At 37.2% G+C, this 8,175-nt stretch overlaps 1 long non-coding RNA gene across 1 annotated transcript; it reads right to left on the bottom strand.

Moving 5' to 3' along the window:
• Positions 1 to 5,917: 5,917 nt before the first annotated feature.
• LOC147503642 (uncharacterized) lies at positions 5,918 to 7,787 on the bottom strand. Its single transcript, XR_015220229.1, has 3 exons — positions 7,726 to 7,787; positions 6,744 to 6,839; positions 5,918 to 6,647 (listed from the first exon to the last, which is right to left on the bottom strand). It is a non-coding gene; the product is annotated as an uncharacterized LOC147503642 (long non-coding RNA).
• Between the last annotated feature and the right edge of the window lie 388 nt (positions 7,788 to 8,175).

The raw sequence follows: 8,175 nt of genomic DNA on the forward strand, positions 1-8,175 counted from the left end.
AGACTTAGATCAGGCCTTCTTAGCCCCCTCCGACTCAACCACTTCGGAATGCCTTTTCAGATTAGGCTTCCGGAACGAAGTGAGAGCATCACCCTCCCCACCAGCACTGCCACCTACAGCACCACCAGCACTTTCAACACCTGCATCTCCAGAGGAGAAGCAGTTGGATGCAGAACGATCTACATCACTAGAGGAGAAGCAGTTGGACGCAGAACGCCCTCCACCCCCAGCTCAGAATGTTAGGGTGCCAAACGATTTGCATCACCCAACTCAGAATGTTGGGATAGAAAATGATTTGCGTCGTCACCCAACTCAGGACGTCTGGAAGGCGTCACCCCTCCAACCGCCCTCACCGCTCCAGAACGGTGTTCAGCGACCCCACCAGACGTCCTAGCTCCACCAGAACGGCTGTCACCAGCACCTCCACTCCTTTTCACTCCAGAAACAGGTGCTTTCTTCTAACTCTCCCTCTCCATGGCAGATTTTGAGCTAGAATCAGAAAGTTCAACCACTACTTTACGAGCCTTAGCTTTTTGCTCCAGCTTCTTATGGTTGATTTTCTTCCCTCCACGCCTCTTAAAGTAATGCGCAACCTCACCCAACAAAGCCTGCTTATCCTCCAAACTCAAACAAGCAAACCTTTCAATAACATCGTTCTTCGTACGATCGTGGATTGTAATCTCTGCAAAAACAAACCAAATAAATCAGAACGTCCAAATTATAATTTACAACACACACATTACGACTTATAACCAACGACCGACCACAAGGTTGTACAACACGTTTATCAATCTCCAAACCAGGAGGGCAATATCTACCTACAGCCAACAATGGCTGGCTTACGCCCTCCTTGCTCCTTGCTTCACCCCGATAATAATGTAAGACTTTCCCTTATAAACATGAAAACTAAAGTTCACAGCACTCGACTTTCTCACAACAAAGTGCTCCGTTACATCGTTCAAACAGATGTTGTAGACCCTGTCATTCAATAGGTCCAACACATGGAGAATTCTCCAACTGTTCCCCACGAGCTGACAAGGGGATTTCTCCAAAAGTTCAAAACCTCCACAGTAAGACGGGAAAAAGGCAGCCTTCATCCCAGCCTTCATCTGCCCATAACAAACAACTACTCCTCCACCCCAAGGAACGTAGTCGTTAGTATACAAATTCTTCTCCCCAACCAAATCGTACACAGACAGATCGGTTTTCACCCAACCAAACTCTTTCCTCAAAGCGGCATAACAATTCATTGACTTAGGCTTCCTCTCATCCACCATCTCCAACGAGGAAGACGACGAAGCCTCATCACCACTACGAACCCTCTCCTCAGTTTCTTTACTTACAGTTCTCTCTCTCCATTCATTAACTTCAACTTCACCACTCAAACTATCACTAGTCATAGACATTGCACAATCAAAGAAAGAAAGAAAAATCAAATTTTTAAAGTTGAAGGACAAACCTGATTCAAGAAGGACGAGAAGTTTTTTTTTTTCTTTCTTTCTTTCTTTTTTTCTTTTTCTTTCACTCTAGATTCTTTTATTTTCCTTTGGTTGAAAAGTGAACAAACAAAAATCTTCTACAAGTCAAAAACCCTTCAACTACCCGTACACATCGAGACAATCAAAACGTTTCGTGTTCTAAAAACTTAAATCATTACTCGCCCACAAATCGCCGTAACTCCGGGCCCACAAATCTAGCCCAGCAGTTCCCGCACATTCCCCAAAACCTAAATTCAAAACAAACCAGCTGTCAGACACGTGCTTTCAAACTTTACTTTTTAAACCGTTCTTATTCCACGCAACAGCTGTCCAAAGAACAAACAAAAAGTAAAGGGGGCTGTGTAAGTACCCTCCGTTCTACACTATATAGAGCACGTGTCCACAAGACAGGACGTCTTACTTCAGCTCGTCCCACAACATCAGATCGTACCAACGACCCAACACCTAGGTCATTACCAGCAGCAGTTACAGCCATTCATGGAAAGATATCAACTAGCGCAATCCTGGAGCTCAGTCAACGCAACAATCAAGGAGTCATTTACTTTGTAACATCAGAGTAATGGCAAATCATCAAAATAGCATACAAGATGGATTTGCAAGCCATAACAGTTCAAGCACACATCTATAAATAGAAAGAGATGAACTACGTACGACTTAATTCAAGTTTACCCCGAGAAACTTGATACGTAGGCAACTCTTATCCCAAGAAGAGTACAACCACTTCCTATCCAACAAATTATCAGGTCGTAGTCCCAAAATAACTAACATCTACAAATGTAATATATGAATATGGTCATTACTTTCATATAATATCTCAGCAACTTACATGATTTTTTGTACTAAACTGGTGGTGATTGGTTACTTTTTATTTATTTATTTTTTGGCATATTAAATTATCTTATAAGTTGTAATTTGTTGATCTATGATCGAGTTACAAACTATTAGTGATTATTTTATTTAAATATTTTAAAAAAAAAAAAGTTTCTCTAAGTTTTAATTTGTTGATTTTTGAGTGAGTTACATACTGAGGAATTCGTTTGTTATGTATATATGATATTTGTTGAATGTTGAGCTCGTGTTGTTTTAGTACATTTTTTTTAATAAGTTTTTCTTGAATGTAAAATATATATATAGTAGTTACTTTCAAAATATATATCAGCTACTTTTTGGGAGGTAGACATTACCGAACAGAATGTTGAGCAAGAGGTGAAGAATGTTGACGATGGTAGTTAAAATGGGGTCACATTGCCCTACAGAATGTTGAGCAAGAGGGAAACAATGCTAAAGATGATTAGTGTCAGTACATGTTTTCGTAGCTGACAATTATGAACGTTTTATAGGTTTACTAGACGGTCCGCTTGATCAACCGTCAACTGGGACGTACTCATCAATTGGAAGATGTGGAGATTTATGACGTCGTTGGTAGATTTTCGCAATGAAGATTTCATTTGATAAAACAATCAGCTACACTGACACCGACTATCAGCAATTGGTGTGGTTATCTGAAATACAAGTTCCCCTTAGAAGATTTATTTATGAAGAATTATGTTTTTCACATAACAGTTCATCTTATGGGTTTTTGGGATTTCCAAAGTTTTTATAGTGACTTTATTATGTTTGGGAATCGAAGTAATATCATTTCGTAATTTTGAAACCGACAGGTTCATATGTAGTGACTATCAGCAACTGGTGGATATTTGAAATACAAGTTCCCCTTCAAAGATATTTACTTATGAAGACTTATGTTTTTTACATCACAGTTCATCTTATAGTTTTCTGGGATTTTCAAAGTTCTTATAATGACTTTATATGTTTGAGAATCGAAATAATGTCATTTTTCACTTTTGAAACTGACAGGTTCACATGTCTTGACTATCAACAATAGTTAAGTTCTCCATATGGAATTTTCTAATTTTGTTTTTTATTTTATTTTAACAGAGTTGATGTTCTCTACAACATTTAGTCATAAAAGATCAGAGACACTATGTTAAAATCAGAGGCACTATGATCAATAGCAAAACAATAATTTAAAAGATGCTAACAACAAACACTTAATCTTTAATGGATAAATTCTTGACAAGTTCACTAACATCACCAATACTTCCTTCAATTTTCACTGTAACTACTCCATCAATAATAGTAACCTTTAATTATCCACCCACTACCGATGCAGAAGACTTTTGGGAAACCGGAGTTACAATTTCTTTATCTTCATCTTCAATCCCACTTCCATTTAGAAGAAGATGTTTTTGGTTTTTAATTATGATTTTCACAACTCATCTTATGGTGTTTGGGATTTTCACAGGTCTTCTAGTGAAACAAAAGTTTACTTTTATGAATTTATCCAATACACCAAGTAAAGCAAAATTGTAGCATTTAATAACACATACTGAAGTTCAAAAGTAGTAATTGGTATCCTAAATTGTCTCGTATATAAGCAACTCGCAATGACCAAGTTCTCTTATGGTCCTAAACTGTAGCATTGTGGGCCTCGTCCTGGCATGAATACTCTCTTCATTGTTGTTCCCCTGGTTCTCAATACCATCCTTACCCGTATTCTCATCTTGCTTACAACTTGAGCATCTGTTCCCCACTTTCTCAACATTCTCTTGGGCAATGTCCACTAGCTCATTTTGACTACCATCTTCAGCATTGTTTCCCTATTGCTCAACACTCTCTTGGGCAATGCCTACCTCCTTTTAACTACCATCTCCAACAATCTTCACCTCTTGCTTATCATTCTGTTGGGCAAAGTCCACCTCATTTTGACTACAAGTTCAACATGCACCAAATATCACATATAAGTGACAAACAATGCCTCAGTACAGAATGTGTTCATAGTCAACAAATCACTACTTAAACCACTCACATAATCATTGTCAGTTCAGTTTAAAAAACTCTTGCTCTTGGTCAATGTCTACTTGGTTCTCAGTAGCAACTTCAACATTCTTGGCCTCTTTCTTAATTCTAACTGCATCTGCTTGACTCTCTAGCTCTTGGCCAATGTCCACTTGCATTACAGTAGCATCTAGAACACCCTTATCCTCTTGCTCACATTGAAGTGCATCTGTTTTACTCTCTTCCTCTTGGCCAATGTCCACTTGCTTTTCATTAGCATCTATAACACCCTTCTCATCTTGCTCACACTGAAGGGGGATCATTGGTCCTCTCTTGCTCTTGGCCAATGTCCACTTGGTTGTCAGTAGCAACTTCACATTCCTTCCCCACTTGTTGATGTCTTTCTTCATAATTGCTTCCATCTTGCTGACTTCCTTCTATCAACCTCTTTTCGAATTCTTTGCTCTTATTAGCCACTTCATCTGGATTTAATCCACTTGAGATAATATCCATTCCAATTCTCAACCGCATTCTAAATGGTTGCATGGCAATATGGTTTACCCTCTCAAGAACACCTCTGAGAAAACTATCTATAAAGGCAAGATAATACAACCAACAACTGTTGAAATTTGGTTGTTGTGTGACATATTGAGGCATTGTTTGTCACTTATATATGATATTTGTTGCATGGTGAACTCGTAGTCAAAAGGACGTGGACAACATTACCCAACAAAATGTTGAGCAAGGGTTGAAGAAAGCTGAAGATACTAGTCAAAAGGAGGTAGACATTACCCAAGAGAATATTGAACATCGCGCAAGAGGGGAACAATGCTTAAGATGGTAGTAAAAAGGATGTGTGCATTGCCAAATTCAAAAGAATGTTGAGAAAATGGGGAACAATACTCAAGCTGTAAGTGAGCATGATGGGAACACTGGTGAAGATGGTACTGGGAAGCAGGGGAACAATGATGAAGATGATATTCAGGAAGATGCCCATAGTGCTACACTTTACGCCCACAAGAGAACTCGGCCATTGCGAGGTGCTGATATACGATACAGTTTAGGATGCCAGTTACTTCTTTTGAACTTCAGTATGTATTATTAAATGTTACACTTTAGCCTAACTTGGTATTGAAGTAAAATTTTGTTTCACTTGTAAGTGGATAATACTATTTTGTACATAAGTTATAAATGTTTATTTAAGTGAATCCGATAGTTTTAATTATGCCCTTGTTCATGGCTTAAGTTGTTGATATAAGAAACATATATCTTAGGATGTCCGGTTTGACAATTTAGAATGACACTTTCGGCCTACCTTTGTGAATGCTAACTTTGATGGGGAAAAGTTAGGGAGAATTCTTTTGAGAGGGAAAGCAATTGGCGGGAAAATGTTTTCTTATAAATACAACTTTTGCCCTCGAATTTCCCTACAAATTTCTCTCATTTCTCTCCTTATAAACAACAACTCTTATATATAATCACAAACAAAACATGTACTGTGAACATTAACAGTTGTTGATACTCAAGGCAGTTGAACTAGCAACTTCACAAACCACAAAATACTCAAGGTTGTTGATACATAGATTCCTAAAATTATAAAATCCCAAAACAAACTGTGAAAATCTCAAAACGTACACCATAAGAGGAGTTGTGAAAATCATAAGTAAAAACCAATAACATCTTCTAAGTGGAAGTGAGATTTTGAAACAAAAAACAAAAGTTATTGTTGACAGTACATGTAAATGCAGTTGATGGTTGCGGCAAATAAAGTCGATCTTCATTACTAAATTTGGCGGAACCCCGACTGAAAAGTCAATCCAAACAACATCATCAGTCGAAGCTGTGCATGTTGAACTATTGTGTCCAGGGGCACCATAACGACCGCACATTTCTCTTTTGCACTATGACACCATCTCCTTTAAAAGGGTTCCTCTTCTTCTGTGGTTGGCTAGGCATTACCTCATCTACGGGAGGACGACCAATAGTATTTGAACTTCATTATCAACTTCATTTGAAATTCATCTTCAACCTTCTCATTTCTTTGAGGACTGTTAATTATGTATTCTTCAGGAATGTCAACTGTACTCCATATAGATTTTGGAAAATCATCATAGTCAAGTTGATCATCATCTGCAATGCCAGGCGGATCATCACCCACATTCAACTTTTCTACAATAAGTCAGTCATTAGTGCAAGGACTATCAGCAACTTGAAAGAAAGAAAATGTGCACCTTCAATGAGGGTTGAAGGAGGTCCACTTTCTTATTTTCTCTCTGAAGTACCAAATTGAGCTTCCATTGGGGATAAAATCTAAAATGGTAAAACAAACAATCAGTAATTAGAAAGGGATGTATCAGTAACTTTCTCATTTACACTCCTACAACATGTTAGCCAACCCTTACCTACCATGACATTTTCGAACGTTGACAAGCTCTGTGGGACCCTTTCAACGGTGTCATAAATCTCCATATCTTCCAATTGACGGTTGATCAAATGAACTGTCTGGTAAACAAAATGCTTATAATTGTCACCAACGAAAGCATGTACTAGCACTAACAATAACGTAAATAAAGTTTTTCATTTACCTATTGTTCCATCCATAAGGTTAACTTGGTTGAAAAAACGTTTTTGATAAGCTAACACATTTTCTTTCAAAAACAATTATTTTCCAGAAGAAGCACTTCTTGGAATTTCTTCATTAAGCAGCTCACTACAATTTGAGCACTTCACTCAGATGTTTTATTTCATCCCCATTTGTAATTTTGAGCTGCCATGTGCACATCCGCACATCGATATTGCTTTCCTACACATGCTGTCATGTTTGTAGGTCTCACATATACTTGTTACCTCAAGCGAACCATGGATATCAAATTCAAGACACCCAATTTTTTATTCCTCCTTTGTTGCAATTCAAAAGAAGCCAATATAAACAAAAATTCAAGACAACAAAAATAGAAACCCCACAAGACATCAAAGTTACCATAAACACCTTGAATCCAACCAACCCATGGCGGAATCAACGCCGAAATTTTTAGCTAAAACCAAGTTCACCATCTTTGTATATAAAAAAAAAAAACCAACCCAAACCAATCACTAAACCCCTTCACTCTACTTTTTCAAAAAAACGATAGAAGAAAGATGAAGCTCACTAAAGTTTAAAGAAGAACAAAAACAACCACTTTATTGTTCTACATTTATGACATAAAACTTTTATAAATATCATAATAATAAGAACAAAATCAACATGGAAATGATAAATACAAGCATGGAAACCTTTAAAAAAAATTAAATAAAAATACATTACTATGTAAAAACAAACCCAAGACTACCTAAAAACAAACTATCACTGAAAACAATAAAACATATCAATAAACAATAAGAACTATACCATTATCAAGGTTTGTGTTGTTGTTGTCCATCATGAAAAACCATAGAAAAACGAAAATAAGGAGACAATCAAGAAGATGAAGAAAAAAAATAGTAGTTTTGGAGCTTTATACAAACTTTTGGACGTTGGCACAAAAAACAAAGTAAAAGTTGTCTCATGTTTGAATTACAAAAATAACGAAAAAGTTGCTAACAGTAGGTCTGTAAATTGCTACTTCTAGATTTCAAAGTTAGTTAATTGTGCCTGTATAAATTACTACAATATTTTCATTTTATGAGGGTCAAAATCCAACGGTCAACAGTAGATAGTCCGTATCACTAAGAGAATCTAACGGGTTATTGTAACTTCTCATGACTTCTCATGTCAACATCAAAAGTACAAATAGGAGAGAGAATGTGGCAGGATGAAAGAGAGTGTAGCAGGAGGAGAGATAGTATTGCAAGTAAGGGC

Source organism: Coptis chinensis, chromosome 4, assembly GCF_015680905.1.
Source record: "Coptis chinensis isolate HL-2020 chromosome 4, ASM1568090v1, whole genome shotgun sequence".
In the NCBI taxonomy this organism is placed as follows: Eukaryota; Viridiplantae; Streptophyta; class Magnoliopsida; order Ranunculales; family Ranunculaceae; genus Coptis; species Coptis chinensis.